The 14,359-nt window shown below is 31.6% G+C and overlaps 1 long non-coding RNA gene across 1 annotated transcript; it reads right to left on the minus strand.

Moving 5' to 3' along the window:
- LOC129907114 (uncharacterized) lies at positions 1-459 on the minus strand. Its single transcript, XR_008770965.1, has 2 exons — positions 366-459; positions 1-261 (listed from the first exon to the last, which is right to left on the minus strand). It is a non-coding gene; the product is annotated as an uncharacterized LOC129907114 (long non-coding RNA).
- Between the last annotated feature and the right edge of the window lie 13,900 nt (positions 460-14,359).

Here is a 14,359-nt window from a genome sequence, read left to right on the forward strand (position 1 = left end):
TTAATTTGAAGAATTTCGATTTTCATTGGACACAAAGGACAAAGTTTAGAAGATAAAGATTTATTTTGTGAAGTTGACAGAAGAGTTCTTGAAGCATTACATTTGCTTTGGCAGACCAGGGACTATCTTCAATTTCAACAGACAATACAACACCATTTCAGTGTTTTTTCTTCTTAATTTTTTTGTTTTCGTTTTTCTCTTCTTCAGTTTGTTGAGTTTTCCCGGAAGTAACTGTTTTGACAGGGTTTCATTTTTGTTTTTCTATTAAAAAACTCAAAGTTAAAATCCAGGAAATATATTTACCTACAACATAAAAGGACGTGTTTGATAGACAAACGCATCGTAGTCGAGAGCATTTAAGATACCTTTAAGATTGAGATGTTAAAACAATCACCAGAAATATGGATTTTTTTTTCATCACTGACTGGAATCAACGAAAACAACAAAATTCCTAGAAAGCCGCAAGGTAGGTAGGTAGGTAGAGATGGCGGTCAAGGCAAACCATGTTTGATTGACCCAATTAGCGCAGGATGCGCCGTTTTGATACCAAAACTTATGAAACCTGTGAGTGATAATTGGATTTATTTGAAATACATTTTTTAATTGGTTTTTTAAAAAAGGGAAAAACAAGTGTTAGGCAGTCCTAAATCCACTTTGTTGCATTTAGGAACGAGATCAAGTCTTTGATCTTTGATTCTGAGATGTTATCTATGACATTAAAGAATTCGCTCCCCAGAGAGAGTGCTCTATTCCTAGCAAGGGCGGGACATTGACATAGGAAATGGTAGACCGTTTCTTTTTCTTGCTGGTCCAAGCAGCTGCGACAGTAGGTATTGTGCGGTATACCCAACTTTGCTGCATGTTCCCCTATCGGCCAATGTCCTGTACACACCGCAACGATTCTGCTAATATCTTTTCTGGGTCTAGAGATTAGGTCATATGTTTTGGATTTATTATAGGTGGGCCAGATTTTTCTGGATATGACGCAGCTAGTCAAGTTGTGCCACCTATTGTTAGCTTTTGTTAGGTATTTTAAGAAGATATCGCCCTTCATGACTCCTATGGGAATGTTGACTATTTCTGCTAGTGACTCATGAAGGGCTGATCCTTGCCTGGCCAGTTCATCCGCCTTTTCATTGCCTTCAAAACCACTGTGACCTGGGATCCAGATGAGAGTGATTGTGAGGCTTTCACTCAGCAATGAGAGTTCTTCTCTGCACTGCTGAACCAATTTGGAGGATGTCGTGACCGAAGCAATTGCTTTTATAGCTGCCTGACTATCTGTTAGTATAGCTATATTTTGGTTTTGATTTGGATATACTCTAAGTAATTTGCAAGCTTCTTTAATTGCCAGCAATTCCGCTTGGAATACACTTGCAAAGTTTGGTAGTCGAAAGGATTTTGAGATATTGAGGGATTCATAGTAGACACCCGAACCGACCCCACAGTCCATTTTTGAGCCATCAGTGAAAATGCAGGTGTCGAAGCCTCTCGTCACAATGCCCTCTTCCCAGTCTGATCTCGACGGGAAGCTGACCTTGCAATTCATTACAGTATTCAAAATAGGGGTGCAGTAGTCCGTGGGTGTCAGAAGCATATCCGATGGTATTAAATTTGTTGTGTCACTGTGACCAAAAGATTTTGCCTTCCAACTACCTGTTTCTTTTAGCCTTAAAACGCTACAAGAGACCTGGTATTTGATATGAAGGTCTATGGGTAAGAGGTGCAAGAGAACGTTTAGAGCCTCCGTGGGGCACGACCGGAGGGCTCCAGTCGTCCCTACGCTTGCTGTTCTCTGGATTTTCTTAAGTTTGTTGATGTTATAAGCTTTACTGAGTGCAGGCCACCAAACAATGGCGCCGTAGGTAAGAATGGGTCGTACAACCGCTGTGTAAGTCCATAGAATCATTTTTGATTTAAGACCCCATTTTTTCCCAAAGGTTTTACTGCAGGCATAGAAAGCAATGCTCGCTTTTCTAACCCGCTCTTCTATATTAAGCTTCCAGCTCAGCCGCAAAGTAGTTATTTATTTGAATTGACTTCTGCTATGAATATAAAACAATATCAATTTCCATTCGCAATATAAACTAACTTATATTGAATTACTTACTTTTAATAAGTTTGCGAGTTAGTTATGCTTTTTTGATATTGAATTGTTAGTGTGTTTGTTAGTTACAAGTAAAGATAATAAAAGCGTATTAAAAAGGTGCAAAACTGGAAGGAAGCAATTTAGCTGTTTTTGAGGCTATATTTTTATGTGAGGTACTTTCTTACACACAAATTTAAAACGGTGCCTTTGAGAACTTATTTTCTTCATCCAAAAACTTTTTAAATCTTTCCGATATCTCTTTTATTGCCCGAGGTATTTTAAGTTTAAGTTAATTAGACAAAAACAAACTTAACTTAAATCAAAAGTTTAAGTCACTGGTCAACAAGAATTTTGCCACAAGAACCAAAATATATTTTTCTGAAGGTTTGAAGGTTGGTAAACTCGAATCCAAAATTAGAAATATTCTATTAGCCTCCATTTTTACAATATTACCGTTATAAAAAAACTATATTTTCCATTTTCTAACAGTAATATTCCAAGAACGGAGGCTAATTTCGGATTTCGGATTCGGGTTAAGTACCTTTGTAACCAAAACCTTCAGAAAAGTATTTTCTGGATCTTGTGGAAAAAAAAAGTTTAATTTGGTTAACTAGCGCACAGTGCGGTATTCTGACCTAAAACGTGGTCATAAATCAAATTTCTCAATTTCGCCTGCCAAGATTAAGCTTATGTCCCATAACTAGTAGCTGACCAGGCTACTTTTTAGTGAAGTCTATCTATAAATTGGTGAACCCAGTTCGAGACACAATTAGTTGCAACTTGCACTATTTGGGTAAACACGATTTTTTTTGCGATTTTTGTAAGAAAAGTGAACTATCTAAGTGTTTTTTTTTTTTTAATTTAGAAGTGATTTTGGTGATTATGGTATTCTAAGAAAAATTTAATTGCATATCGTCGGCCTCATAAGGAAACCTCGAAACTCCCAAAATCAAAATTTTACAGGAGAGATAAAAAAGTAGAGAGTCAACAGAGTAGTTGGGGAGTAACGTGCTGTGCAAAATTTGAATTTAAGTCTATTTAATTTAGAGTTTTCGGAATGACTTCAAATTTTCTGGGTTGCTCCGCTGACATGTTTGCTAAAAAATGGCATTCAAAAGTCATTTTCGAAAAAAGTTGGAGCTACGAGGTTTCCTTATGAGGCCGACGATATGCAACTCCAACACTTAAAAAATTTGCAATTTTTTCGTGTGTGTTTTTAAAATAGCGCAACATGATGTAACCTGTAGTGTATATTTTTAAACTGCTAGATATGTGAACAATATTGCATTTCAAGAGTTTGTCCGAGTTTTTTTTTTCTAAATTTCATCTTTAAAACTTAATTTCTCAAAAACTACTCAATGAAACAACTTGAGTCAAAAAGCAAAATAAAGAATAAATTAGTAGCTTTAAGAAAACTTATAGCACACTATTGTACGTGCATTTTTTTGATTTTTAATATTTTTTTCACGGCTAATCGGGAGGTAAGCAATTAATTGGGTTTTACTGTACCAAGAAAATTAAAAATTCACCTTCCAAATAACTTTTTAGTCATTTGATACCTATTCGATGTGAAAAATGTTCCCAAATATTTTTGGGCAGGTTTTAGACGAAAATACAACACTGTGCACTTGTGCAGAGTGCAGCGCTATTTTTGAGCCAAAGACTTACTTAATCTTAAGATATCTCGGGTAATAAAAGAGATATCGGAAAGATCTAAAGAGTTTTTAGAAGGAAGGTCCTACCCTACTGGCACCATTACAAATTTTTTTGTAATGAATTATCTTACATAATAACATAACCTTGAAAACAGTTAAAATGACGTTTTTTGCACTTTTATAACGGTAATATCTCAAGAACGAAGGCCAATAAAACTTTTCTGACTTTGGATTCGAGATCAGTAGCCCAAAAACCTTCAGAAAAGTATATTTTGTTTGTTGTGGCAAAAACCTTGTTGACCAGTGTTATTTAAATTTCCGCTTAATTGGTAGTTACTTTAAAGAAATCGGATAAAAAGATAAGAACTTTTTGGATTTTTTTCGAGAAAACAATTCTTCGGGAGATTTTTAGTCCCAGGTGCATTGGTGGTTGGAAAAAAAGATATGAGAAAGAGCTGTTCAGACTTGTCAATTTAAAACCGAATTTCTACACTTTAATTTATAACAATGAAAGTCTTTCACCCTGAATTGAACTGAAAAAAAAAAATAAAAAAAAAAATAAACACCCCAAAAAAGTGCCAAAGCATTCAACCCAAAATTAAATAACAACCTTAGTTTCTATCAAGCGAATGAATTTGAATAATACCAACGGCCAAATCGACTAAAAACACTGACTCTACATCAAATAGAAAACTGTTCTAAGCGACACATCACATAGCAAAGGTTATTTTTGGGAGTGTCATCGCAGTGAAACTCAAACTTATGGTTTGAGTTAACCACATTTCTTATTTTCATTATAATAAACTGCCACAAGAGTGTCAATTTGTTTTTTTTTTTTTTTTTGCGAGTCGATAGAGCCTTTGTCCTGTCTTTTTCATCACACAAGACACAACACAAAACACTGGAAAAACAAGACAACCAAGTAAGGTGTGAATGACATGCAAGAGAGTTGATTTTGTGCCTTATGTAGATTTTCCATATCAAACAATCAAAAGGACCAAAAGAACCATCACTTGTCGAAGTCAGAAGAGTTTGAGTTGGAGACATTTTTATTACTGGCATTTTGTCTATAACTTTTCTATCGCTCTTAGAGTAATGAATGAGGTTTGTGATTGACAAAATATCTATCTACCAAACCAACCCAGTTTCTAATTAAGTTGTAATGAAATTATTGAGATTTAAGGTATATCGTCTTAAGTGCGATGTATATTAATCTTTATTTGACATTGACAACAGGCGTTTGACAATTTTTGAGATTGGTTAAGAGGTTAACAGCCTGTGAATGAGAATAAATTATCAGATAGCTGAAAGGAGGGTAGACATCAATGAAGAATTTTTTTTATTGAAGACCAGAAAGGACAATGACACATAAAGATATGAATTTTTTTTTTTCAGATTGTGATGAGTGATGGGTTCCAGAGGCTGAAAGTTGAACTAAAAATAATTTTATGATTTGAAGAGGTTCATTTACTTAGGATCACAAATCTGTTGTTAAATTGATATTTTTGCCTGAGTTGATATTTGATAAATGATGGACTAGGAGAATATGTACTTTAGGTTGAAGGTTCATTGACACTTTTATTTAAACTTAATTTAATAGTTTAAGTGTAATATCCAAAAATTATCAAAACATAGGACACAAATACTCACTTACTTAATAAGTATGCTCGGGGCCTTTAGACGGTCCTACAACACTAACCACTGCGAATTTGGACCTCTACCAACTTTTTATACCCTATTTATGCTATTTCTTGGATCTTTTGATTGAATTAGCACATTTTTTACATCTTTCCATTTTCATAAAAACATAGTTGCCAAATATACATATAACTCCAAAATAATCAACTTTATGTGAAAATAAATATGAAAGATGTAAAAAATGTGCTAATTTAATCAAAAAATCCAAAAAATAGCATAAAAAGGGTATAAAAGTGTTTTTTTACTACTTTGTTACGTTTTGGTCTTTGTTTTAAATTTTTTTAATTTCTTTTTCATTGAATATGAACAGTTCTAAACAAATCCAAGAGCGAACATCTTTTTGACATCAATCTAGCTTATATTCAGTTTTGTAAAAGAAAATTCTATAAACGCTTATTCTGTCCGATATTTTGGAACCACCATTTGGAAAAAAAAAAAGTTGGAACATTTTTCGTATTTCTCATACTAATATGCTTCAGTGTCTCAAATTTCATGACTTTTCGTCAAGAATTGGCCGTGTAAATGATTTTTGACGCCACCATAAAGCCCCACTGTGCGACGAGGAGAATGATACATAGTCAAATCCCTCTTGACCAACAGATTTTCAAATCTTTAACGAGTTCATAGCATTCACTGATTGTGTCAACTTCATTTTTACTTTAAATTGGGTAAAAATAATAATTTACCAATTAGTCTAAACCATTAAAAATTCGTAAAAATAGGAATTTTGCCATATTTCGACAAACTTCAAAACGCATGTGCGACCGGAAGTCCTTACCCAATTTGAACAATTTTTTTTTTCTACTTAGTATTTAGCTAATATTAAGGTTGTCCAAAGCAATTTTATTAAAAAACAAGGTGTTAGGGTGTTAAAATTTGTTTGGTAAAATTACCATTTTTTAAATATTTTTTCAAGCTTTAGAGCCGTTGCGCGGATTGAAGATATTAACCGATTTTGATTATTTTTTAACCTCTTCTAAGTCTTCACCATTCACAACTTTTCCGCGCTATTACAATTTGAAATTCGAAAAAAAAAACCAAAAACGACCCACCTTACTGTTTCACTAATAGGTATCTCTTTCAACTTGATTTCAAATTCTTAATGTGCTATCAGCATGTGTTGTGTTGAAATTGATTTATAAGTGGGGAAAAATGCATAGAACCAAAATCAAAACAATTGTGAGTTTTAATATTTAAATTATAAATTTGTGTTAAAATTTTTATTTAATTGGTGTTTTATTTTATGTTTCACATAATATTTCAGTTAACAGACAATTTTGAAGAGCTTTTTAATTTTTCTGTTTTATTTTCGGGATTCTGGCTTTTCTGGATTTTGGGTTTTCTAGATTTTTGTTTTTTGGGATTTTTGATTTTAGGGATTTTGTGTGTTTCGGGATTTTGGATTTTCGGGATTCTGGGTTTTCTGAAATCAAAATTTCGGTATTATGCCCGTCTCCCCTCAACAATACTTGCAAATCCAGTTCGATGTTCTTCACCCATCTTTGCAGAATTCAGTTAGGGCTTTGTAACCTTAATAAGTCATTTTTACTTTCTGTTCAAACTTCCGAACCTAATTCCTCCTTTATCGTGTTGCCTCTTTTTCCACTTAGGAAGCCGATGTTCCTTCTTCTTTTTGATTGCGGAGCTTTCTGGAAGTTCTAGCCCTTCTCTGCAGCATTGTATGCTTTCTGCTTGTGCTAACCGAAATTCATTGTTAGCAAAGTATGGATTTCGATTTCTTAGTTAAACCCATTCTTGGCAATATTGCGTAGCACTTCTAAAGAAGTTATTCAAGACAAGATCGTAAAAATACCTGGCAATGTTTTGTTATTGTAGTCTTTTGACGTCAAACGGTATCTATTCATGAAAATGTGAAAATTCTTGATAAACGTGGTACAATTATAAATATCTCAAAATTTTGGGAAACCGACGAAGTTATGAATACCAGAGTTATGCGCGACAGAGTTACGCGCGTCAAAGTTACGCAAAACCGAAGTTAGGAAAAACCAGAGTTATGAACTCCAAAGCTATTAAACGATGTTTTAGGGTTGGCAACCATTAAGATGAACGATATACGGGAGGAACGTACCAAAAATCTAGAGCATATAGGTTGAGTAAAGGCAAGAAACAAATTGTATGGAACGGGGGTGTCTATCTAAAAAAATTACTTAATTTGGATAAAAAATTATTTAAAATCCAAGGTTACACCAAAAGTAACGTACTGTACGTTTTTGTAAAGCTAAAAACTATATCTTTTAACATGTTTTTAAATATAGCTGTTTATAGACTAGTTTTTGAAAAATTAGTTTTCAAAATTAAAATTTTGAAAAAAAAGTGAAAAAATAATATTTCGAACCTACATATATCTTTCAAAATTGTATGTAATTAAGTGCAAATTTAAATTATATAATTTAATATTTTGATTTGTTTTTATCGAAAACTGAAAACTGGATCCAAAAACTTCTTGTCGTTTTCGATAAATTAAAAAAAAAAAAAACAAAAACTACTTTTTTTTAAAAAAGCCATATATTTTTTTTGGAAATTAATTTTTCAAAAACTGTTTCATTAAAAAGATTTATTTAGAAACAAGATACAAAAACAAGTCTTTGGCTTTACAAAACGATATTACAGTACGATATTAATGGTGTAACCGTTGATTTTTAATATTTTTTTTTTCAAATTAAGTCATTTTTTAGAAAATCCCCCCTCCCGGCTAAACGGAGGGGAATAGACGCCCCCGTCCCATAAAATTTTTTTCTTGCCTTGACTCAACCTATACGCTCAAGCTTTTTGATACGTTCCTGCCATATATCGTTCATCTTAATGGTTGCCAACCCTAAAACATCGTTTCATAGCTTTGGAGTTCATAACTCTGGTTTTTCGTAGCTTCGGTTTTGCGTTACTTTGACGCGCGTAACTTTGTCGCGCATAACTCTGGTATTCGTAACTCCGTTACCATTTCCAAAATGTTGTATTACTACGTTTACCCAGAGTTTACACCGTTTCTTGAATTTTTTTTTTTTACTTTACTTGTGGAGGAATGCGTTACTCACCATAAAGAGGTATCTTTATGAGAACGTTTTTCTCCTCCGTGAGGAAGTGGCTGCAAGTCAGGCTTATATTTTTAAGAATCTTGTCTTCATGTTGATCGTGGTGAGGCACTCCCTGACAAAGTAGAAACTCAGGACATTCCACTTGAGTCTTCCTCCTACTATAAATCCGCATCCAAGCAAACGCTGTTGCAATCACGGTCAAGCCGTGCATCGCAGCATGGATTGAAGGAGAAGTACCTTAATGAGAACATTTCTCCCCCCCTGTTGTTCGGGCTTTACGCAATCTAAGGTTATATGGAAGCTACTACGTACTCGATGTTTAACGTTTCGCATGGGAAGGTGAGAGTAGGAGTTGGTAGAAAACCTATGGATGCTTGTGTCCACTTAAATACACAATGTCTACCTTTTGAACTTTAGGAACTACAAATGGATCCCAAAAATCGATGTTTTGAAAAATTTCACCATGTTTCAACTTTAAGCCCTTGCAGCTTTTTAAATTTTGTTTATTTTTCCTAACTTTTTAAAAATTCAAGAAATACAATAGGTAAACTTAAAAGAAAAAAGCTTCAATGCGTACCTACCTGTCTTGGCGTATGTTTTCAGATTTAAACTTTGGTTTAGATATGCAAATTGCAATTTGATTTGTATCAAAAGATATGGGATATTGGTAAAAAGGATTTGAATAATAGGGTTTAAATTCACAATCTGGATGTCTGTATTTTAGAAAGTCTCACCTTTAGAATTGTATAAAGTTAAATAAATAAGTGCCTACATAACAAATAATATACCATCTGGATATATGTATAGATGGTACACAATTGTATGCAAATTAACCACAATTCTTATAAAACACACACAAACAATATATTCCTTCCGCTTATGGCGTAGCACAGTGGGCCCATATGGCCTTAGGCGTCTCAAAAATCTGTAACTTTGTTGTCTTTTGTGATAATTGCTTCAAATTTGGAATATAATGCCTTTGATATATAACGAATCATTCAACTTACTTTTTTAAATTAAAATTGTTTTTAAGCTTTTAAAAATTAGTCAAAGTTCAAAAAGTACGATTTTCGCTTGATTTGACTTTTTTGTCTCCTGAAATAATTAAACTAAATTTGGAACATATAATCTTTAATGTATCAGAAATCATTGAGCGTAGTTTTTTTTTAAATGCAAATTATAAAAAAAAATCTCTATGTAACTTTTTTTGAGCTTTGAAAAGCTAGGCAAAGTTCAAAAAGTACAATTTTGTTAGACACACTGCTTTTTTAGCTAATATTTTTTAAAAAAATATGATTTTGACTAGGCTAGAACGTCTCAAAAATCTGTAACTTTTGTATCTTAAAAGATTATTTTCTCAAATTTTGCAAAATAAGATAAAACTGGTTTGTTAATTTTATAAAGGCCTTCCTTTCGTGTCTTAAAATTACTTAATTATTTTTATGAGTATAAAATAAAGAACAAAAAAATTTCAATGTAGTTTGTTTGTGTTACGTTATTTGAAATTAAAGCTATTTTATTGAAAAATTATAAGAAAAATATTGATTATACTCATCTTAAATAAAGTCGTTTGTAAGGCAAAGTGAAAAAGTCGAAAAACTACTTGAGAAAAGAGCAAAAAAAGAAATCACAAAAAAAAAACTAGTTGTCAATTTTCACAAAAATCCTTCTTAATTAAATACTTTAAACGGCTCTTTTGAAAATCTTCGAGTAAAATCAAAATCAGTAAATAAAATCTCTATGTAACTTTTTACATGGATGAAATTTTTTTCAACAATTACAATATTAAATTCTATCATTTTTCTGCTACCTTAGACTTTTTTAATAGTATCTACAATGACAGCATTGTTCAAAATACAAATATCTTCAATTTTGGGTGCATATACTAAGTCTAAGAGCCCACAGAAAATTTTAGGAATGGAGGTATAACCAAAATGTGAGTAAGCAGTTTTATAGCCTTATGCGTTCTAATAACGAATTCAAAAGTCTGTCAGCTTTATATGGTTTCCGAGGGGTTAAATATCGCGAGTTTTCCAATTAATGTGAGTAGGCTAAATTAACACAAAATCACATTCTGAATATAAGAACTGACGCTCTGTCATTTCCCCAAAGCCTGACGACATCAATCTTGACAGTGCGATCAATAGAACTCAAGATATGTATTGAAACAGGTCAGGATGCACCAAAATACGTTTTTTTTTACTATGTCTTTCGACAGATATATCGTTCTCTATCAAAGAAAAGCAGATAAAAGCAGCCAATTCTTTTTGTACATAGTATGTAGTACATAAACTAAAGAACAAAATTGTGAAAAAAAGTAGACAGCGGAAAACAGCGGAAACATTTAAAACTCAATTCGAAATTAAAAAAACTGCAAATAAAAGCTTATTGTGTGAAAAAAATATTATTAATTAAAAATATATTTTAAAAAATTTTTATTTTCAGCAATATAAATAGCAGTTAAAATAAGCTTTCCAACGACATACAACACTTATATAATTTATTCAAATATAGTTTTGAATACGTATCGTGAAGATTTGCTTTATTTTGTTACTCAAACAAAGTATTTTCAAGTGGAGACTTCAGATACAATTTTGTAATAGAGAAACTCATTTTAAAAATCAATTTTCAATGAAAACATATAGATTGACTTTCCCTTGATTCATTTCCGTAAAGAAATTACCAAAAATAAAAATTTCATAACAACCATTTTTGAGACGCAAATGGTCCTTTGGGCCCATTGTGCGTAGTATAGTCAACTAAAGTATATGAGCATTTGGCAAAACAAAGTTAACAAGATGAATATATTTTACTGTCGATGTTTCTCTCTAAGGAAACAATCCTGAAATTCTGGTGGAATTCCAAATACTTCTACGTAAGTCGTGACGCGTGTCGAATATCAAAAACTGAATAATTCAATATGAGAATGGAGATTCTCCGTTTTGCGATGTTTATGAAGCGATTTTCCGGTAGAACATATTTTCAAGATTTTATTTATTTTTCCTTGAATTCAATTTAGTCCTCTCCCGTCATATTTTCCGATTCTCCTGAAGAATAATACAGGGTTTGGAAGTAAGTTGTTGGATTGGCTTTCCAGTAAATCATGATGCAATAAATCAAAGAAAACATTTGGGGAGGAGTTTTGCCTCTTTCACGTTCACCGCGTCGAAATTCTGAATAGCCATTTCATTCAAAAACAACAGGATTAACCTTTAGACGAATTTTTAGACTTTGAATGAAAGATTTTATGAACACAGACATGCGTTTAAGATGCTCCTTTCAATTTATGAGTAAAAGTGTATCCTTGTTTTTCTTACCTATTAGAACAAAAATGACAACCTACGACGTAAAAGTTTTGAAAGAAAGTATTTACCTACAAAAAAATTGAAACTAAATCTATTTTTTAAAGCTTCAATTTCATATCCTTGAAACAATATGTTTTTCTTATTCTTTGAATTTTCAAGTTCAAGCACACATCGCATATATGTTTATTCATGTTTTTCTTTTCAATACAGAGAATATTTTTTCATGGCAAAAACCTTTCCATAAAAAATAGGGGAAGTGCTGATTCAATAGTAAAAACCATCATGCAATATTTTGAAGAATCCTCTTGTTGTTGTTAGCATATTCTTTTCATTCAGGACAAATTGTATACATACACATATTATAAACCAGCATGCGTGCGATATAACTAATAAAAGGGATTGCATTTGTAAATCTGCAAAAAAAAAAGTACAACACCTACAACTCTCGTGTATACAACACTGAATTTGTAAATCCTTTTAAATTTTATTTATCAACTCTTCATGGAAAACACGCTGAAGGCTATCTTAACAGTTTATATACTACTTAGAACCATAAAACACCCCCTGTACCTAAAGTTACGACGAAGTTACGAGATTTAAAGAAGGTAAAACGGTTTTGTTAAAGTAAGCAAGTTTATTTTTTGTTCTTTTAAAATTTAAATCCTTCTGGGTATTAAGTTGGATATGAGCATGAGGTAAAATAAAAACTTAAACTTCTTAATTTACTTTATTATTACACAAAAGAGGATATCAAAACGCTTAACATACAATAAAATAGAGAGCGGAATGTCAAAAAGTTGTATCACTAAAAAACATTTCGTCCAGACATAAAACCATGCATGAGTTTTCTTGCAAACTTGTAAAAGACTTTTTTTTTCATTATTGTTTTCTTCATTAAAAAAAATAGTAAAAAACTATTTTTATCACAGGTTTTTCGAAGAATATTGGCATCAAAGTTAAAAATTATCATGGGTAAGAAAAAATGAAAAGCCTTTAAAAATAAATATCTAAGCATTCAAAAAATGTGTTAGCATTTTTTAAATGCACACGCAGAAAAAAATAGTCATTTTTAATAATTTTTTTCACTTTTTTTGGCGTCTTGGATGCACTCCGTGTTCATATGTAGGTATATGATTTTTGTTTCACTGGAAAATAAGTTAAATTAATTTTATAATTTGAACATTTAATAAATATTTAATTATTTAATTTCTTACTTGTATTTGGATCAACACTTTAAAAAAAATTTATGATTTGAGACTGGTTTTCCTCGAAAATATAGACTTTTGTTTAAAAAGAATTAAACGCACTATAAACATAATAGTTAAAAATGACTATTTTAATAGTTACGTGATTACTACGGCATAGTCAATTTTAACTATTTAATAGTTATTTTTAACTTTTTTTGTTTTAGCTGTGACTATTATAATAGTCATTTTTAACTATTCTGTAACTATTTTCTGTCAAAAAATAGTTATTCGCCAAATTTCATTGAATTCTATAAAATGACTATGCAAATAGTTACAAAATTACTATTTTTTCGCTAAGTGCAGTTACAAAGAAAAACACATCTTCTAAAAATCAAGATCCTAACCCTAACAAAGTTTCTATCATTAGTATGAATGGAGAGATTAACATTGACATGATTAAAGGCATTTCAAAGTAATCGTTATTTTTAATCATCACTTATACATAGACCAGTGCCAATCCGGTTTTCAGAGGGCAAAAGTTGAAAAAATTATTAGCAGAAAACTTAGGATAAATGGTATATGAAAGGGGAAAAATAAATTGCCCACAAACAAATTGGGGGAAAAGGGGTGGGTGGGTGAAAAAGTGGAGTGGGTGTCAAAAATCGTGGTTTTTTACGATTTCTGTCAAAAGTAGACCTCCTATCGAAAAAAGTTAGATGCAAAAGTTGTAGATAGTATAAATGTCTACAACTTTTACTCAAACCATTTTTTTATATAACCTCAAAAATATTGAAAAAAATGCAAAAATACGATTTTTTATTTTTATCTTTTACAAAAATGGTTGGATTTTAATAAAACTTGGTTATATATTACTTTGTTATGTTTTCTATCTGTTTTTTGAGCAAAAAGTTAATTTTTGGATTTTTGACGAATTTAATTTGAAAAAATAGTCTATTTTTTAATCAAAAAAGTTACCGAAAAAAAATTAGGATATTTGAAACGTTTGGAATGCAATGATTTAGATTAAAACCTGTTATTGAAGATTGTGTGGAAAAACTATACTTTTGTTTTAGAAAATATTGAGAAAAATTGAAAAAAAAAACAAAAAACAAAAAACATGGTTTTTCCGTAAATGACAGTAATATTGGTGAGAAATAATTTTCCATAGAAACCAAATTATACTTAACTAATAGCCTTTGGCCTTCTTAATTTGAATCTAGCATTATAATAGCTCTAACGTGCAAAGTTTTTGAGATATTGAATTTTCAAAGTCCAAAAAACTATTTTTGTGATGTTTTGGCATTACCATGTCAAAAACTTGATGTGAAAGAATTTTTCTGACTTCGAATTCGAGCTTAGCGCACAAAAAACC

The sequence above is a fragment of the Episyrphus balteatus genome, chromosome 1, assembly GCF_945859705.1.
Source record: "Episyrphus balteatus chromosome 1, idEpiBalt1.1, whole genome shotgun sequence".
NCBI lineage: Eukaryota > Metazoa > Arthropoda > Insecta > Diptera > Syrphidae > Episyrphus > Episyrphus balteatus.